The sequence below is a fragment of the Sarcophilus harrisii genome, chromosome 3 (genome assembly GCF_902635505.1).
Source record: "Sarcophilus harrisii chromosome 3, mSarHar1.11, whole genome shotgun sequence".
Classification (NCBI taxonomy): Eukaryota; Metazoa; Chordata; class Mammalia; order Dasyuromorphia; family Dasyuridae; genus Sarcophilus; species Sarcophilus harrisii.
The window spans coordinates 137,217,527-137,238,037 of record NC_045428.1 but is presented as its reverse complement, the minus strand read 5'-3'; positions in this window follow the sequence as shown (position 1 = coordinate 137,238,037).

Genomic DNA, 20,511 nt, shown 5'->3' with positions numbered 1-20,511 from the left:
AAAAAATTACCCTGGCATGGGTTCTGTCAATAAAAAGTTATTTAATAAAAAAAAATGTAAAAAAATAAAATAAAATAAAATCATCCTGCTGATCATTTCTTAGAGAACAATAATGTTCTCTAACATTCATGTACATAACATTCTCCAACTGATGGATATCCACTCAATTTCCAGTTTCTTTCCACTACAAAAAGAATTACAACAAACATTTTTGCACATGTGGGTCCCATTTCCTCCTTTCATATCTCCTTAGGATATAAATCAAGTAGAAACACTGCTGGATTGATAGCCCTTTGGACATAATTCCAAATTGCTTTCCAAAATGGTTGGATCAATTCACAACTCCACTAATAATGTATTAGTGTCAAAGTTTTCCCACATCCCCTTCGATATTCATCATTATCTTTCCCTGCCATCTTAGCCAATCTGAGATCAGAGTTGTCTTAATTTGTATTTCTCTCATCAATTGTTAATTTAGAGCACCTTTTCATATGACTAGAAATTATTTCAATTTCTTCATCTGAAAATTGTGTTCATTCTTTGACCATTTACCAGTTGAAAAATGGTTTGAATTCTTATAAATTTGAGTCAGCTCTCTCAATATTTTAGAAATGAGTCCTTTATCAGAACCCTTAAATGTAAAAATATTTTCCCAGTTCATTGCTTCCTTTCTAATCTTGTCTATATTAGTGTTGTTTATATAAAACCTGTTTAATTTAACAAAATAAAAATTATCCTTATTTTATAAGAAACTCAGTTCTTCTTTGGCCACAAATTCCTTCCTTCTCCTCAAATCTGAGAGGCAAGCAACCCTTGGTTCTTCTAATTTTCTTATAATATCACTTTATGAACACATTTGACCTTAATGATGTTAGATGTGGATCAATGCTAGTTTTTTCCATACTAGTTTCCAGTTTTTCCAGCAGTTTTTGTCAAATAGTGAGTTCTTATCCCAAAACCTGGAGTCTTTTGGTTTGTCAAACACTAGATTATTATAGTTGTTGACTATTTTTTCTGTGATCCTAACCTTCCAATGATCAACTACTCTATATCTTAGCCAGTACCAAGTGGTTTTGATGAACATGCTTTATAATATACTTAACAAATGGCAAAGCTAGGCCATCTTTGTATGCATTTTTTAATCATTAATTCCCTTGAAATTCTTGACCTTTTGTTCTTCCAGATAAACTTTGTTATTATTTTCTTGAGGTCTGTAAAATAATTTTTTTTTGGTATGGCACTAAATTAGTAGATTAATTTAGGCAGTATTTTCATTTTTATTATATTCATTAAGCCTACCCATGAGCACTTGATATTTTTCCAACTTATTAGATCAGATTTTCTTTGTGTGGAAAGTGTTTGTTAGTTGTGTTGATATTATACCTGACTTTGCCTTGGCAGGTAGAATCCCAAATATTTTATATTATTGACAGTTATTTTAAGTGGAATTTCTCTTTATATCTCTTGCTGTTGGACTTTGCCAGTAATTTATAAAAATGCTGATGATTTATGTGGATTTATTTTGTATCCTGCAATTTTGCTAAGTGGTTAATTGTTTCTAGTATTTTTTTAGTTGTTTCTCTAGGATTCTCCAAGTATACCATCATATTATCTGTAAAGTGTAATGTTTCCTTATTACCTATGCTAATTCCTTTAATCTCTTTTACTTCTCTTATTGCCAAATGTAACATTTCTATTGAAATACTATATTGAAAACCTTATTTCACCCATAATCTTATTGGGAATGGTTCTAGTTAATCTGCATTGCATATGATGCTTGGTTTTAAATGGTTTTAAATAGATGCTACTGATCATTTAAAGGAAAACTTGATTTACTTCTATGCTCTCTTGTGTTTTTAATAGGAATAGGTGTTGGACGAACTGATGCTGAGTGAAATGAGCAGGACCAGGAGATCATTATATACTTCAATAACAATACAACATGATGACCAGTTCTGATGGACATGGCCATCCTCAGCAATGAGATCAACCAAATCATTTCCAATGGAGCAGTAATGAACTGAATCAGCTACGCCCAGAGAAAGAACTCTGGGTGATGACTAAAAACCATTACATTGAATTCCCAATCCCTATATTTATGCCCACCTGCATTTTTTATTTCCTTCACAAGCTAATTGTACAATATTTCAGAGTCTGATTCTTTTTGTACAGCAAAATAACAGTTTGGTCATGTATACTTATTGTGTATCTAATTTATATTTTAATATATTTAACATCTACTGGTCATCCTGCCATCTGGGGGAGATGGTGGGGGGTAAGAGGTGAAAAATTGGAACAAGAGGTTTGGCAATTGTTAATGCTGTAAAGTTACCCATGCATATAACCTGTAAATAAAAGGCTATTAAATAAATACATACATATATATATATATATATATATATATATATATATATATATTTAAAACTTAAATGCAAAGTAGAAAAACAAAAACAGAAAATAAGACCCTAAAAAAGTCACATACAGAGCAGAATTTAAGAGAATATGCACTCTATAGGAAACAAAAAATTTCCATTTCAAGAAAGCCTATATAGCTTTGCAATAGCAAACCTAAAACTATATTATGAAGCACAAGTCCTCAAAATCATTTGGTATTTGCTATGAAATAGAATGGTGGATCAATGGAACAGATTAAATACACAGGACACAATACTCAAGACCTATAATAATCCAGTACTTGATAAATCCCCAAATTCCAGCTTCTGTAATAAGAATTCATTATTTGGTAAAAATTGTGGGCAAAACTGGAAAATAATGTCAAAAACTTGGCATAGACCTTCATCTCATATATACCAAAATAAGGTTAAAATGGATACATGATTTGGGAATAAAGTATGATACCACAAACAAGTTAGGTGAATAAGAGATCATTTACCCATTCAGATCTTTGGAGAAGGGAGGAATTTATGTCCAAAGAACTGTAATACATCATGAAAAGCAAAATGCACAACTTTAATTACATTAAATTTAAAAGTTTTTGCACAAAGAAAACCAACAGAAGCAAGGTTAAAAGAGAGTACAAAGCTGAGGAAAAAAATTTATACCAGCTTTTCTGATAAAGGTCTCATTTATAAAATATATAAAGCACTGTGGCAAATTTACAAGAATGTAAATCATTCCCCAATTCATAAATGGTCAAGGGAAATGAACAGACAATTTTCAGATGAAGAAATTAAAGCCATCTATAATTATATGAAAAAAAAGTTTTTAATCACTATTAATTAGAGAAGTACAATTTAAACAACTCTGAGCTAGCCCCTTACATCTCTTAGATTGTCTAAGATGACAGAAAAAATATAATGAAAAATGTGGCAGGGAATGTGGGAAAACCGCAATGCATTTTTGGTGGAGTTATGAAATGATCCAACCATCTGGAGAGCAATTTGGAATTATGCCCCGAAGACTATATAACTGCTCATTCCTTTGACTCAGCAGTGCCACTACTGTTTCTGTATCCCAAGGAAATCATAAAGGAGGGAAAAGGACCCACATGTGCACAAATGTTGGTAGCAGCTCTTTTTGTGATAGCAAAGAATTGGAAAATGAGTAGATGCCCCTCAACTGGGGAACAGCTAAACAAGTTTTTGATATATAAAGGTAATGGAATATTATTGTTCTGTTAAAAAATATTGAACAAGCTGAGTTTTAGAAAGGTCTGAAAAGTTTTACATGAACTAATGCTGAGAGAAACTAGAAGAACTAGGAATACATTATACACAATAACAGCAAGAACATGGGATGATCAACAAAAAAAAAAATAATTGGTTCTTCTGAGTGTTTCAATGATCCAAGGCCATCCTAATAGACTTTGGATAGCAAATGTCATCTACATCCAGAAAAAGAACTATGAAAACTGATGGTAAATTAATATATATTATGTTCACTTCTTTTTCTATTTTTTTTCTTCCTTTCCCCTGGTTTTTCCTTTTTGTCATGATTATTCTCTCTCAAGATGATTCATAAAGAAATGCATATTAAAAATAAATAAATAAACTTCATACTTCACTACTGAAAAAAAAAGAAGAAAAATGGCATGCCTATGGAGTTAAAATGATATTTTAGAAGAAATTTATGACCCATTGCTTCTCAAGATTCTCTGGGGTAAGAAAGAGTGGTCTAATGCTCAGGATAAACACATCTTTTTTTTTTCCTTTTATTTCATTATTCCCCATCCTTCATTCTGAGAAAATTTCTAAATATATTTTGTATATTATATGTCTAAGTTTCTCTGAATGTGAATTACAACAGTGAATAACTTCTTAAGGTTACACATATAACTTGAATAACAGACAGTCTTTATTTCACTAAATAACACCAAGAAATGAATGCAAATTATCGAAAGAATCCTAAAAGGGAAAATAAAAAATTCAAACATTAACTCAAATAGCCTCTCAGTTCTATCCTTCTCACCCCTAGTTCTAGTCAGAACATCAATTCAATTGAACTCTTTGACATTTCAACAAATCTATCCTTCTCACAAATTAATTCTCCTAGTTTCCACTGAAAACCACATGAAACCAAGCCTCTGAACAGAGCCAGACTAACTGAAACCCCTTTCCAACTCAAGATAGACTGAAAAAACTTCAAGAAAGGTCAGTCTTACTGGGGTAAAAAAGAATGTTCAGCCCAGTTCTAGATAGACTCTGGGAAAGTCAGTGAGAGGGTCTTAATTACAACAAATCCTGGATCAGCAGAGGAGCAAATCAGTGGGGCAGCTTCAAGTCCCAGCTCAGAAAGCAAAATCTGGGAAGCCAGACTGTTTCCTGAAAAAAGCAGGCAAAGCAAACAAAAAGGGGGCATGACAGCATCAATAGCTTGGAAAAGGAAGGAAAAAAAATATTGAAGAAAACAGCTCCTAAAAAAGCATAATTAATCACATTGAAAAAGAGATACAAAAACTAACTGAAGAAAATCATACATTAAAAACTAGAACAAGACAAGTAGATGCTAAAGACTCTGAGGGACAGCAAGAATCAGTCAAAACAAAAGCAATGAAAAAATTGAAGAAAAATGTGAAAAAACTCATTTGGAAAAGAGATCCTGAAGAGACCATATAAAAACGATTGGCCTACCTGAAGGCCATGACCAAAAAAAAAAAAAAAAAGAGCTAGTATGGCATTCTTCAAGAAATAATTTAGGAAAAATTTAGGAAAACTGCCCTGATATTTTAAAAACACAAGGGGAAATACTTGCTGAAAGAATCCATTGGTCACCAGATCATCAGAAACAAATCTTACAAGGAAAACTCCAAGGAACATTGTTGCAAGACTCCACAATTACAATCTAAAGGAAAAAATACTACAAGCTGTCAGACAAAAACAATTCAAATATCAAGGAGCAACAGTCAGAATTACCCAGGATCTGGCAGTTTTTGCAATAAAGGACCGAAGGCCCAGGAATTTCATATTCCAGAAAGCAAAGGACCTAGGGTTACAACCAAGAATTAACTATCCAGCAAGATCACCTTTTAGAGAAGATGATGAAGCTTCAATGAAATAAGGGATTTTCAAACATTTCTATTGAAAAAACTAGAACTAAACAGAAAATTTAATGCATAATCACAGGACTCAAGAGAAGCATAGAAAGGTAAACAGGGGAAATATATATATATATATATATATATATATATATATATATATATATATATTATTTAAAGGTTAAACTGTTTACATCCCTGGATGGGAAAATGATATCTGTAACTCTTGATAACTGTATTTGTCAAATAAGAAAAAAGAGAGAAGGATGAGCATTGTCTGAAGTTTAATCTCATTGGTTTTGACTCTAAGAGGGAATAACTTAATCATTCAGTTGGATATAGAAATTTATCTAAGCCTATATGGAAGTAGAAGAAAATGAAGAAAATAAAATAGAGGGATAGAAGGGAGGGCAAAAATAGTAGGGGAAAAGGTCAGAGAATCAGTGAAGAATCAGAAGACAAGGTAGTGAGAGTGAGTTAAAAATAAAAACACTAGTAAGAGAAGGGGGAGAGGTGATAGGAGGTAAGGAAGTGGGTAGAGGGGATAAAAATTATGACTAAGGAAAGGGTGGAAAGAGAGAAAAAATTATATGCAAGGGAGAAAATAGGATGGAGGGAAATACAGAGTTGGTAATCATAACTGTGAATGTAAATGAGATGAATTCTTCCATAAAAACAAATAGCAGAATAGATTAAAAACAAAATCCTACAATATGTTGTTTATAAGAAACACATTTGACACAGAGAAGCACATACAAACTAAAGGAAAAAGGCTGGAACAAAATTCATTATGCTTCAGCTTAAGTAAACAACAACAACAACAACAATAACAACAACAACAAAACATGGATAGCAATTCTGATCTAAGCTAAAGCAAAAGAAAAATTAGATCTTATTAAAAGAGATAAGGAAGGAAAGTACAACTTGATAAAGAGTACCATAAACAATGAAATTGTAATAACACTAAATGTGTATGCACCAAGTAGTAGAGCAGCCAACTTCCTAGAGAAGACTTTAAGCCAGTTATAGGAAGACTATAGGAATCAGAAAAATTTAAGCACAAAATAAACAAACAAAAAAAAAAAAAATAAGGAGCTTAATAGAATCCTAGAAAACCTACATCTAATAGACCTCTGCAAAAAACTGAATGGAAACATTAATGAATATATCTTTTTACAGCAATATATGACACCTACACAGAAATTGCATTAGGGTATAAAAACCTCACAATCAAATGGAGAAAAGCAGAAATAGTAAATGCTTCCTTTTCAGACCACAATGCAATAAATATTATATTCAATCATGGGGCAGGGCAAATATAAATTAAAATCCAACTGGAAATTAAATAATCTAACTGTAAAAATTGAATGGATCAAACAACAAATCACAGAAGCAATTCACTATTTCATTCAAGAGAATGACAATGAAGAGACAACATACCAAAACTGCAGCCAAAAGTAATTCTTAGGGAAATTTTTATGTCTCTAAATAGTTACATGAATAAAATAGAGAAAGAAAAGATCAATGAATTGGGCATGCAACTAAAAAAAGCTAGAAAAAGAACAAATTAAACCCTCTGAAGTAAATACCAAATTAGAAATTCTGAAACTCAAAAAAGAGATTAATAATACTAAAATTAAGAAAACCATTGAACTAATAAGTAAAACTAAGTGTTGCTTTTATGACAAAAACCCCAACCAAATAGATAAACTTCTGGTTAATTTGATTACAAAAAATGAAAGAAAAAAACAAATTCCCACAATCAAAAATGAAAAGGATGAACTTACCTCCCATGACAAAGAAATTAGAGCAATAATTAAGAGCTATTTTGCCCAATATTATAGCAACAAGTCTGATAATCTAACCAATATAGATGAATATTTACAAAATTATAAATTGTCCAGATTAACAGAAAAGGGAATATATCATTTAAATAGTTCCATTTTAGAAAAAAAAATTGAACAAGCCATTCATGAACTCTCTAAGAAAAAATCTCCTGGGCCACATGAAATCAAGAGTGAAATCTACCCAATATTTAAAAAACAATTAATTGCAATAATATGTGAACTATTTGGAAAAATAGGTAAATGAAGGAATCCTGTTAAATTCCTTTTATGACACAAATATGGTACTAATAACTAAACCAGAAAGAACCAAAACAATGCAAGAAAATCACAGACCAATCTCTCTAAGAAATATTAATGTAAAAATCAATGCAATAAATAAAATAAAATATTAGTAAAAAGATTACAGCAAGTTATCAAAAGAATAATGTACCATGACCAAGTGAGATTTATATCTGGAAGGTAGGGCTGGTTCAATATTAGGAAAACTAATAGTATAATTGACTATATTAGTAACCAAACTAATAGGAATCAAATGATTATCTCAATAGAAGCAGAAAAAAAAACTGAAAAATCCAACAACCATTCCTATTAAAAATACTAGAAAACATCTGGATAAAGGGAGCTTTCCTTAAAATATTAATAAGTACTATCTATCTAAAACCAAGAATATGCATTATTTGTAATGAAGAGAAGCTAAATGCATTCCCAATAAAATCAGGGATGAAACAAGGATGCCCATCATCACCACTATTTTTCAACATTGTACTAGAAATACTGGTATTAGCAATAAGAAAAGAAAAAGAAATTAAAGAAATTGGAATAGGCAATGTGGAAATAAAACTATCACTAATTTCAGATAATATGATCATATACTTAGTTACCTACTGGAAGCAGTTAATAGCTTTAGCAATTTTGCAGGATATAAAACAAACCACAAATCTTTAACATTTCTATATAGTACTGTTAAAACCCACCAGCAAGAGATAGAAAGAACAATTCCATTTACAATTGCTTTAAACAAAATATAATTCTTGAGGGTCTATCTGCCAAGACAAACCCAAGAACTATATGAACACAATTACAAAACACTTCTCACATAAATAAAATCAAATCTAAAAAACAAGGAAAAGATCAATTGCTCATGGGTAGAATAAGCTAATATAATAAAAATGACAATTCTGCTTAGATTGATTTACTTTTAGAGTGTCATAACAATCAAAGTGCCAAAAATACTTTATAGAATTAAAATATAATAACAAAACTCCTCTGGAATTTTGGAATTCCTCAGGAATACCAAGGGAATTAAATTTTAAAATGCCAAGGATGGTGGCTTAACAGTACCAGACCTAAAACTATATTATAAAATAACAGTTATCAAAACTATTTGGTATTGGCTAAGAAATCGAATGGCAGATCAGTGGGGTAGATAATATACACATGACACAATAATCAAAATCTATAGTAATCTAATATTTGATAAACCCCCTAATTCTAGCTTCTAGAATAAAAACTCACTATTTAACGACATTGCTGGGAAAATTGGAAAAGTAATATGTCAGAAACTTGGTATAGACCTATATCTCACACCTCATACTAACATAATGTCAAAATGGATACATGATCTGGGCATAAAGGATGACAGCATAAACAAATTAGATGATAATTTGTCTGTCAGATCTTTGGATAAGGGAAGAATTCGTGACCATAGAAGAACTAGAGAACATTATGAAAGGCAAAATGGATAACACAATAACAGCAATAATGTGCAATGATCAACTATGAAAGACTTGGTTCTTTTCAGTGGTTCAGTGATCTAAAGCAAAATCAATGGATTTTGAACAGAAAATACCATCTGCAAGAGAGTAAATGTAAATCCACACTTTTTTTCTGTTTTTTTTTCACTTTTTTTCCCACTTTTTTAAAATTTCTCCATTTGTGTTTCCCTTTTGCTCTGATTTTTCTCTCCTGAAACGATTCATAAAATACTGTTTATTGAAAATAAATAAATTTACTAGAAAAAAAGAATATCATTTTATCAATGCTATAGAGAATAGATTAGATAGAATTGAGGCAGTAGTAACACTGCTGGACTTGTATCGCAGAGATCTTATCTGAGGACAAAGGACCTGTAAATGCAAAAATGTTTGTGGCAGTCCTTTTTGTAGTGGAAATTGAATGGATACCCATCAATTGGAGAATGGCTGAGTAAATTATGGTATGTGAATGTTACGGAATATTATTGTTCTGTAAGAAATGACCAGCAGGATGAATACAGAGAGGCTTAGAGAGACATACATGAACTGTTGCTAAGTGAAATGAGCAAAACCAGGAGATCATTATACACTTCAGCAACAATACTATATGAGAATCAATTCTGATGGAAGTGGCTATCTTTGGCAATGAGATGATCCAATTCAGTTCCAATTGATCAATGATGAACAGAACCAGCTACACCCAGCGAAAGAACATTGGGAAATGAGTGTGGACTGCTTGCATTTTTGTTTTTCTTCGTAGGGTTTTTTTTTAACCTTCTTTCTAAAATTGATTTTTCCTTTGCAACAAGAGAACTGTATAAATATGTACACATATATTGTATTTAAGATATACTTTAACATGTATAACATGTATGAGACTGCCTGCCATCTAAGGGAGGCGGTGGAGGGAAGGAAGGGAAAACTTGGAACAGAAGTGATTGCAAGGGTCAGTGTTGAAAAATTACCCATGCATATGTTCTGTCAATAAAAAAAGCTATAATGATAATAATAATAATAATAAAAGAAAGGAATCTCTCACAGAACTGTTTTGATAGGATGTTACTCAGTGTTGATACCTTCTAAATAGTGCTGATTGAATAAATACAGGAAAAGTTGCAGGGGAGTTTATGTGTTTGATGAGGATTTTATCCTTTTCTCTTTGATGTATAGCATTCTCTTGAAATGCCAGGGGCAATTCTTATTGAGACTGTCCACTGAGGTATCTGAGAGCTGTAACTCTGTGATCACTTCATCATATTTACCTGTGGGTAAATATTTCATAAAAAGCTTCCAAAATGAAAGCTTCTGTGTTTCTTCTTTAACAACTGCTGTGGTTTTTAAACAAAGTCTCCATCTTTCCTTTGCCAAAGCAGCAAGTATTTTGCATTAAGTTCCTTTAAAACATCCAAATCCATGAATTTGTAACAAACTAGTTTGGTCTTTCAGAAGTTTGGATTAGCAAATGAAAATTTAAAAATATTCAATCCAATCAAATTAGTTTCTGCACATTTTTATGATACTTTCTACATTTATTAATATTTCACTATGTTAATTAAACCATACTAAATAGGTTAGATTAGTGTACACATTTCAGGAGATATACTAACTAAAACTGGATATGAAATAATATGGTCGTGCAAGTGAATAAGCAATTTCCATGCTATCAAAACACTTCAAAACACAGTTGTCTATTTCAGTACTACAAAATATCTCCTTGTGACTGAAGAAAGTTTGAACAATATGCCATGAAAAAAATGGGTAAAACACACACCATAAAAAAGATTTCAGGTCTGACACCAAAAGATAATACAGTAGCAGGCTCTTCTATAGTTTGCTGTTCTGAAGATCTATGAAGACCTAAAAAAAGTATCATCTTGTTCCTCTACAGTTATTTTTGGTCTGACTGAAAGGAAGATGGTTTATCAGTCTGATAACTCAATGGGATTATTGTTTAAATCAGTCAATTTTTTAAAATGTGATCTTATTACAATCAATAGCATGCTAAGAATACATATTATGTATATATATATATATATATGCACATACACAATTATATTCTGTATAGTGCAATTATATTTGTATATATATATATATATATACATACATATAAATTTATATATATGTATGTATGTATGTATGTATGTATAGATGTGTGTGTGTGTTCCCAGATGTCTTGACAGGAAGGTACTCTGTATCCCCTAGAGATGTTTGGCTATAGCCTTCTTTGTAATGAGAACAAGCTGAAACTGACTTCCTTATTGAAAGTGGCCAGACAGATAGTCTCTTTCTGATTCACTCTTTCCTGCTGTGTCCAGATAATGAGGATTATAGTTTATCAATATAGTTTCCATGAACTGAAGATTTTAACATGAAGAGATTTCCTACCTTGCTTCCTCTGCTTTTACCCCAGATCTGAGAAATGGGCAAGAGATATTTTTATTTTTGTTCAGTTTTGTTTGTCTTCCTTTCTCAAATTCCCATTTTGCTACCTATAGGGTCCTGGAATTTAAGCCACAGAAATCTTGGAGTTAGAATTCCAGGATATTGTAGCCAGTCAACACAGTAGGGAGACTTTAAGAACTTTGGATATGCAGGACCCATGTATATGAGGTCTTTAGATTTGGGTTTATGACTGTATGTTCTTTATGGTAGAATAGTAAGAACTAAACCAAGATTAGGAGCCTACTCCTAAGGGGAATTAAGTTTTGCATCTTGAGGAGAGAAAATCTGTATATTTGTGATTATGTATTTTGAAGCAAATAGTCTTTTATAAAAACTAATCTGAGTGTTAATGGTTAAATGGACTTGGAATATAAGTGGATCATATACTTGGAGAAATATTAGTAAATAATTTAGATACTCCTTATCCAGCCTGAAGATATTGGAAAATCTCAAGGGAAGAGGTGAAATGTTGCCTATCTGCCCTAAAGACATTGGGCAGAGTATAAAGCACTTATACACACACATATATAGATGCACATATGTATATGTTTGTATGTGTATATATGTGCATATATATAAATATATGAACACAATATATATAAAAATGTGTTTAAATATATGTGTATGTGTATAAATTTACATATTTATCTATGTATGCATATTTAATTAAAACATTTATCTTCATCTATATATTTATATGCATGTATCTATAAGGAAGTTAATTGATCACCTTATAGACCTTTGATTTTTTTAAATTATTTTTAAATATTTGCAATATAGCAGTATTTCTTACCAAAGACAAAACATGGCCTTAGAGTCAGAAAAGCCTAGATTTAAATCCTATTTCAAATACATAATGACTACATGTTAGACAACCTCTTAATTCTTCCAGGCAATTCAAAAATAACAACTTGCCTGACCAGTTGCCAATCTGGATTAGCAAAGGGAGTTTCCTCACTGGGACTAACCTACATGAATCAAATCACAATTTTGCAAAAACAATTAAATATATTTCCTGAATGCCTTCTGTTTTAACACTAGTGTTTTCTGCATATATCCCTTCTCTAATAAGTACATTGCTTATAACAAAAGATGTTCACCAAAATGAACTGAAGTAATTCTGAAATTTTATTTTTTCAACAGAAAAGAGAGAAGCATATTTCATTATCTAGTCTCAGGATCTAAGATTGTGGATCACAAATTTAATCTAAGATATAAGAATGATGCCATTCATAGAAATAATACTGAATTTTATGGATCTACAAGAAAACATCTGTTCTCACTAAGATATTAGAATATCTCTTTTATGCCCTTGGGTTTTTTCATGGTATCTCAATTTTTTCTGTAAATTCAGGGAAATATTGTTTTGTCATTTTTTTAGTATTCCATCTGAAAATCTATGTTCTGTTTCTATGGGACAAGGCTGAAAGAAAAAGAACAGCATTAGAGAGATTAAGAAATAAGGATTGGAAGAGGTTTACTCAAGGTAAAGGAGTAGAGAAGAGAAAAAAAAGGAGAAAGTAGCTGTCAAGACAATAGGAATTGTACTGCTCATGCAGGAAAAGCAAGGGATCTGGAAAAAAGGAAAATAAATAATTTTCTAAATAGACAGTTATTTAGTAAAGTGTTATCTGAGATTGAGGTTTACATCTAAATTGTTGCTTAAGATACAATAATGAGGTATTCCTGGCATAAAATAGAATGAACATAATAGTAGCAGATAAGATGGTATTTGTCTAGACTATGCAAAATCTAATGAAAATGACTCTAAACTAAACAAAAAAAACAAACAACAAAAAACATAAAAGGGAAGGGAGAATATATATATATATATATATATATATATATATATATATACACACACACACACAAATTCAGTATCACTTGTAAGTAGGTATCATAGAAAAAGTGTAATAATTGAGGAATGAAAAAGTAAGAAAAAGTAATGAATAATAGAAACCATAACCTGAACTCTCAAACACTTATATACAAATGCCCAAAGTTTAGGCAACACGCAAGATGAACTAAATATTTTGATGCAGGAGGCAGGTTTTATGGTATAAGAAATACTTCACTGAATAAAATATGTGACTAAATTTGAATATGAAAGTGTATAGTATATTGAAAATAAATAGAATATGTAAACATTTATATGGAGGTAGCATTGATTTTAAAGAAAGTATAAGCATTAAAGAAATCTAGAAATCTTAAGAGGGAAATGTGATGGAAAGCAATTGAGTTAAAATCAATTGGCTGAGAAAAGAAGTTATTTTTGTTACTATAGTATATTATGAATCACCTCCTAAGCCCTAGTGGAAAATGGGATGTAAAAAGAAAGAGAAACAGAAGTCTGTCAGAGAAGAATGGTATAGTAATGCTGCTAGATTTCAATTATCCAGACATCTGCTAAAGTTTTTTTTTTTTTTCTGCTAATAGCAGAGCTGATAATTTGTTTACTTACCTTAATGATAATTCTATCATTGTAGAGTATTCCAAATGACAAAGTACTATGCCAGATCTAATTTTCACTGATAGTTAATAACTAACTGGTTGATAAAGTCAAAATTATGGAAACATTAGGAAGAAAAGAATATTTCATAAGAGTTTTGATAGTATGGGAGAAAAAGGCCAAGCCTCATATAGCATGCACTTTAAATTTCTTTAATGCAGATGTAAAAGTATTTAGAAGAAAAATGCGATTTCAGGGACTAAAATTCGACAAAGAAATAGATTCAGAAGAATTAGGAAACTGTTAAGAATGAAATTCTTAATATAGCATGTAACTCTCCAGACATATTTCCCACAGCATAGCCCCATGAAGCTTAAGACACTCTGTGCTTCCACATTAGCAAACCTTTAGCTCTTGATTGCTCACCAATGTATCTAACTTCGATAGTGAGTCAGATGGCAAAATTAGCTCAAAATAGCCGACATTTATTGAAATTATGTATTAAAAAAAGCTCCAAGATGGGCTTGGTTCTTTTCAGCAATGACGTGATTCAAACAATTCTAATAGACTTAGGATGGAAAGTGCCATCTGCACCCAGAGAGAAAACTGTGGAGACTAAATGTAGATCACCTTTTTGTTGTTGCTTTTTACTTATTTTTTTTCCTTTCTCATTGATTTTTTTCCCTTTTGACCTGATTTTTGATGCATATGGATATATATTTAGAATAATTGAACATGTTTAACTTACATCAGATTGCTTGTTGTCTTGGGGAGAGGAGAGAGGGAAGAGAGGGTGAAAAAATCGGAACACAAGGTTTTTCAAAGGTGAATGTTGAAAATTATCTTTGCATGTATTGGAAAAATAAAATACTATTTTTTTAAAAGTTGCTCCATCTCCACTTCTCTATAAATCTGGGGCACACCTACTTATAAGTGTATTTAGAATTATTAGGGAGCATGGATATGCATAGAGATCAGAAGTAGCAAAACATTCCTATTAGCAACATACCTGATCAAGGAATGAAATATAAAGATAAAAAAATCATATCTCCAAAGTTGCAAATATTCAGTGCTGATGTCATTGAACTGCTCCCATTGAAAAGTCTAACAATATCTACCAGATATTGCTCCCATTGGTCACTGTTGCATATTAGATTTACCTATCTTAGCTAATTTTAGATTCAACCAACTCTTTGGTAGCTCTGTTCTCCAATAGGATGGTAATCTATTAGGAGTTTGTAGGAATCATGTGGACTATCTTTTTTCTCCACAGAGCAAAAAAAAAAATCTCTTAAAGTTGAAATTGCCTGGTGACAACTCTCAAAGATGGTACATCTCTATAAATTTATCTTCTTTATGGAGGGCTGGATTCCAGGATTATGATTTTTAAGGGAATAAAACTCCTAATTTCTCTACATAGAATATTGGAGTTGATGAAGCAGTGGTCTTGTATTCCTTTCTTGTAAAGAGTTCAAATGAAGATAAAAGTGAAATAGTGTGTGCAAAAGGCTTTGTAAACATAAAGTGTTGCATAAATGCTAGCAATTATTATTATATCATCGGCAATATGTTTCAACTTCAAAATGACATAGCTGATAGAGGAATATTATAAATTGGTTTTTACTTTAACAATAATAGGGGGAAAGTAGGATAAAAGGATATATAGAAGCAAGATGAAAAGTATGATTAGGTAATTGGGGTTAAGTGACTTGCCCAAGGTCACACAACCAGGAAGTGTTAAGTGTCTGAGCCTAGATTTGAACTCAGGTCTTCCTGATTTCAGGGCTGGTGCTCCATTCAACACAGCAACTAGCTGCCTCAAGTAGTTCATTTTTATTTCCTTTCTGCAATCTTTAGAAAGAAAATGCCCTTTAGATTGAACAAAAAAATCAAAAGGTGACCAACAATTGGTTGGTAACTGCAATGAATAAGAATATGATAAAAGAGAAACAAGGGCAGCTAGGTGACACATCAGCCCTGAAGTCAGGAGGACCTGAGTTCAAATCTGGTCTCAGCCACATAATACTTCCTAGCTATGTGACCCTGGGCAAGTCACTTAACCCCAATTGCCTCAGCAAAAGCAAAAAAAAAAAAAAAAAAAAAAAAGAAATATAAAGGGTTATCTTTAATTAACATCATTTGATCTAGCTGAACTATATCTTCAGGTACTGAATTATTGCTGAGAATGTCAATGATATTTGAAAGATTAAAAATGATAGGGGTGGCATTTTAATGCCAAAGAAGAGTAAAAGAACCAAAATTCATAAAAGAGAGTAGATATAATATTGAGCATAAGTGTGCAAAAAATATGGGTGAGATGTGCTAATAGGATTATTGCCCCCTAGGTGTCATAGCACAGAAACATAACAGTGAGATTGACTTAGATCCCTAGGCAAATTTTAAAATAGTAATTATGATTTTTTTCTATTATTCAGTCATTCAGGTCACTTTGTGACCCTATTTGACCATTTTTTGGCCAAGATAATGTAATGGTTTACCATTTTCTTATCCAGATCATTTTACAGATCATTTACAGAGAAAACTGAGGCAAACAGGATTAAGTGACTTGCCCAGTGTCATACCATTAATAAAATGTTTATGACTTGATTTGTGCTCAGGAAGATGAGCCCTCCTGACTCCAGGGCTTGTACTCTTTCTACTGTATCATCTAGCTGCCAATAAATATGACTGGTAAATATTAGACTCTAGAAGGTAAAGCAGTGATTATAATGATCAAGCATAGCAATATCCAGTCAGGTGATATAAGATTATTAATTTCATCATTATTGATATTATTAAGACTGAACTAGTAGACCTGAGGGAAGCTGTGAATATTGCTTACCTAAAGGACAGAATTTAATCAAGTATTTTGCATACACATATGTACAAATATGCACATGCAAACATATGAACACGTACATATACACATACATATTTATTTGTTCATGCACATTTCACATTGAAATGTGAACTATTTAAGTTCAGGGACTGTTTCATTTTTGTCTTTTTATTCTCAGCACCTGGAACATATTAGTCATGAAATAAATGTTTGTTGATTGATTTTTTTGATTTACTAACTATATATTTGTAAAGATATAACTTTAAATTGCTGTGATTGAAAAAGTCCATATTTTGAATTCTCATCACCTTAAAATAGTCTAGGAAAGAAATCATTATTGTGAACAGCACCTTTGTCTTACTCCCTGCTGAGAGAACCCAATTGTTCACTATATTCTCATTTAAATTCTCCATTATAATGACCAATGAGAACTTGCAAGGTCTGTATTCATTTATTTTGAAGTTTTATTCAATTTAATGTCTACAGAGGATGCTATTAAGTAACAACAGATATACCAGGAAGGGTGCGATTAGGCCACATAATGTTTTCTTTTTGGCTATTCACTAGTGTAGCTATCTAGATCATAGATTTTGGAGATAGCAGAGAAATAAATCTTTCCACTGATGCTGAGATTTCTTCCATGTTTTATGTTTTGTTTTAGCAGTGAAATTCCTTCATTTGGCTTTGTAAGGTATTGTAGCCAATGGGGGTCTAGGGCAATGCTTTTTGCTTTCCTTACAATTTTTTAAACTGAAATATGAGAGAAGTCATAGTACCAGTCACAGGCCTAATCAATTCTAATCCATTTGATGTTGTTGTTATTCAAATTTACCAGGTGATCTGGATGATTTCCAGAAAAAAAAAAAAAGTTTTAGTTAAGCAAATATGAAACTGCTTCTCTATTTCTTATTAGCACAATTTTTTCAATAAACATTTGTTAGATCCATACATGTGCTAGATCCTAAGATAGAAAGAAGAATATGTAATAGGACCAGTTAATACTAGTAGTGGTTACAGAAAAATCATAAACACAACCCCTAAAATATACCAGGCTCAGATTCTCAATTAGGGTTATCAAAGTTGACTTATTCTGTGGCTTTATGCACTTTAAGCTTTCCTCATCAGCATAAATTAAGATTTCCAAAGATATGCTACCACTACACAGTTATCCTTAGAGTATAATTGAGTACTATTTTGCTTTATTTAATATTTTATTTTTCCCCAATGACATTTAAAACATTTTTGACTTTTTTTTAAACTTTGAATTCTAGATTCTCTCTCTTATTCTTATCCCCAGCTCCCATTAAGAAAGCATATTTGAAGTTACACAAAACATTTACATAAAAGTCATGTTGTAAAAGAAAACATAGATCTCTAGGATAAAAAAAATCCCTCAAGAAGAATAAAGGAAAAAAAGAAAATAGAGAAAGGAGAAAGAGACCCACAGAGAGAATATATAGCTAAATTTTCTGTGTTTAAAATCTCTTTGGGGATTCATATCTAGTGGCAGTATTGTTAGGTTAAAGGTAATGAATGATTTTATAGCCCTTTGACCATAGTTCATATGTTTTAATCATTTGTCAATGGGGGCATGGTTCTTCTTTTTTTTAATAAATTTGACTCAGTTCCCTTTTTGCTTAAGAAATGAGGCCTTATCAGAGCAACTACATTCAAAAGTCTTCTTTATAATTATTAGTTTTGGGATGGAGTTAAGATGGTAGAGAATAGATGGGTCTTTGAGCTCTTCCTGGCTTCCTTCAAATGAACACCAGATCAAGCTTCTGAATAAGTTTCGGAGTGACAGAACCTACACTTTTTAGAGTTTAACAAATTTCCAGCATAAGATATTTAGGAAGAACTTCAGGAAAGGTTTGCCTCATTTGGGTTACTGGGTAGTCGCAATGCTGGGAGACCCAAGGCAGAGAGGCCCCCATGGAGGGAAACTAGAGGAAGGTTTGTAACAAAAATATAACAGCATTGGCCACTCCATCCTGGTTCAGAATCCAATGGATCAGCAGGTTAGCTGTGAGAACTCCAACACAGCTACAAAAGGCAAATAGTGAGTTCCTAAACACCAGCATAACAATTGGGACTTGGCCATGCCCAACCAGCACAGGAAGGAAGTAGGCAGCACTGGGTCCAGGTCAGAGGGAAGCCATTGTCATTTATAGAGGAAGTTTTGGACAATCTTCCTTTTGCCCTAAGAGCATACCTCAACCTTTAGCAAAAAAGCAGAAAGAATTCTGACCATAGATAGCATTTATGGAGACAGGAAAGAAGAGATCTCAAACCCTGAGAACACTAAGGGGAAAAGATCTTCAGATGAACCCTCAAAGACTGATATAAATTTGGTTTGCTTCTCACAAGGCTCTATTGGAAACATTCAAAAAAGCTCTTAAAAGAGAGTTAGAAGAAAAATGGGTAAAGGAAACAATACCTCTGGAAAAAGAAATACAGAAATTCTCTGAAGAAAATCACTTCCTAAAGAATAGTTTTAGTGAAATGGAAAAAAAAATAACTCCTTGAAAAACAAAATTTCTGAAATGGGGAAAAAAATCCAATGAACAAAACAACTAATTTAAAAGTTCCATTGACCAAATACAAAAGGAGATAAAAAATATTTAACTGAAGAAAGTAATTCACTAAAAATAGAGTTGAACAAATGGAAGCAAATGACTCATTGAGACATCAAGAATCAAGCAAAGAAAACCAAAAATCTGAAAACAAGACAAGAAAATGTAAAATATTTCTTTGAAAAAAATAACTGACCTTGAAAAAAGAACCAGAAGAGACCATCTAAGAATTATTAGGCTGCCTGAAAAATCACAATGAAAAAAAAAAAAAAGTCTAGACAATATCTTTCAAGGAATCATTAAGAAAAACTGCCGATGTCCTAGAAACAGAGTAGCATAACTATTAAAAGAATCCTCTGATCATCTCCTGAATGAGATCACAAAATGAAAATTCCAAGGATTTATTTTAAATTTCAGAATTATCAGATCAAGGAGAAAATACTGTAAGCAGCCAGAAAGAAACAATTCAAATATTGAGGTATCACAATCAGGATTACCTAGAACCTGGTACCTTCTATTTTAAAGGAAGGAGGGGCTGGAATATATTCCTGAAGGCAAAGGAACTTAGAATGTGGTCAAGAATCAACTATACAGCAAATGTAAGCATTAATTTTCAGGGGAAAAGATGGACATTCAGTGAAATAGGGGATTTTCATTTTTTTTTTTTTTTTTTTGATGAAAAGAGTAGAGTTGAACTGAAAATTTGATTGAGAAATACAAAACACAAGAGAAGAATAAAAAGGTTAAAAGGGAAAGAAAAACAATATGTTTTAAAGGTTAAAATATTTACATCCCTGTATGGGAAGATGACATATTTAACTCTTGAGAAATGTATATTTTTAAGAATGTATAAGTATAATTTGACTTTACTGTGATGATATAAAAATGAAGCTATGGGTGGAAAAGAGATAATACTGGAAGAAGAGGGAAAGAGAGCTAAAATGGGTACAAATTATATTACATGAAAGGACAAAAGAGACCTATTACAGTTGAGGTAAAGAAGGAAATTGATGAACCTTGTGTGAACCTTTATCTTATCAGAGATGGCTCAAAGAGAAAATATCAGATATATTTATTTTAATATAGAAACTTGTCTCATCCTGTAGGGAAATA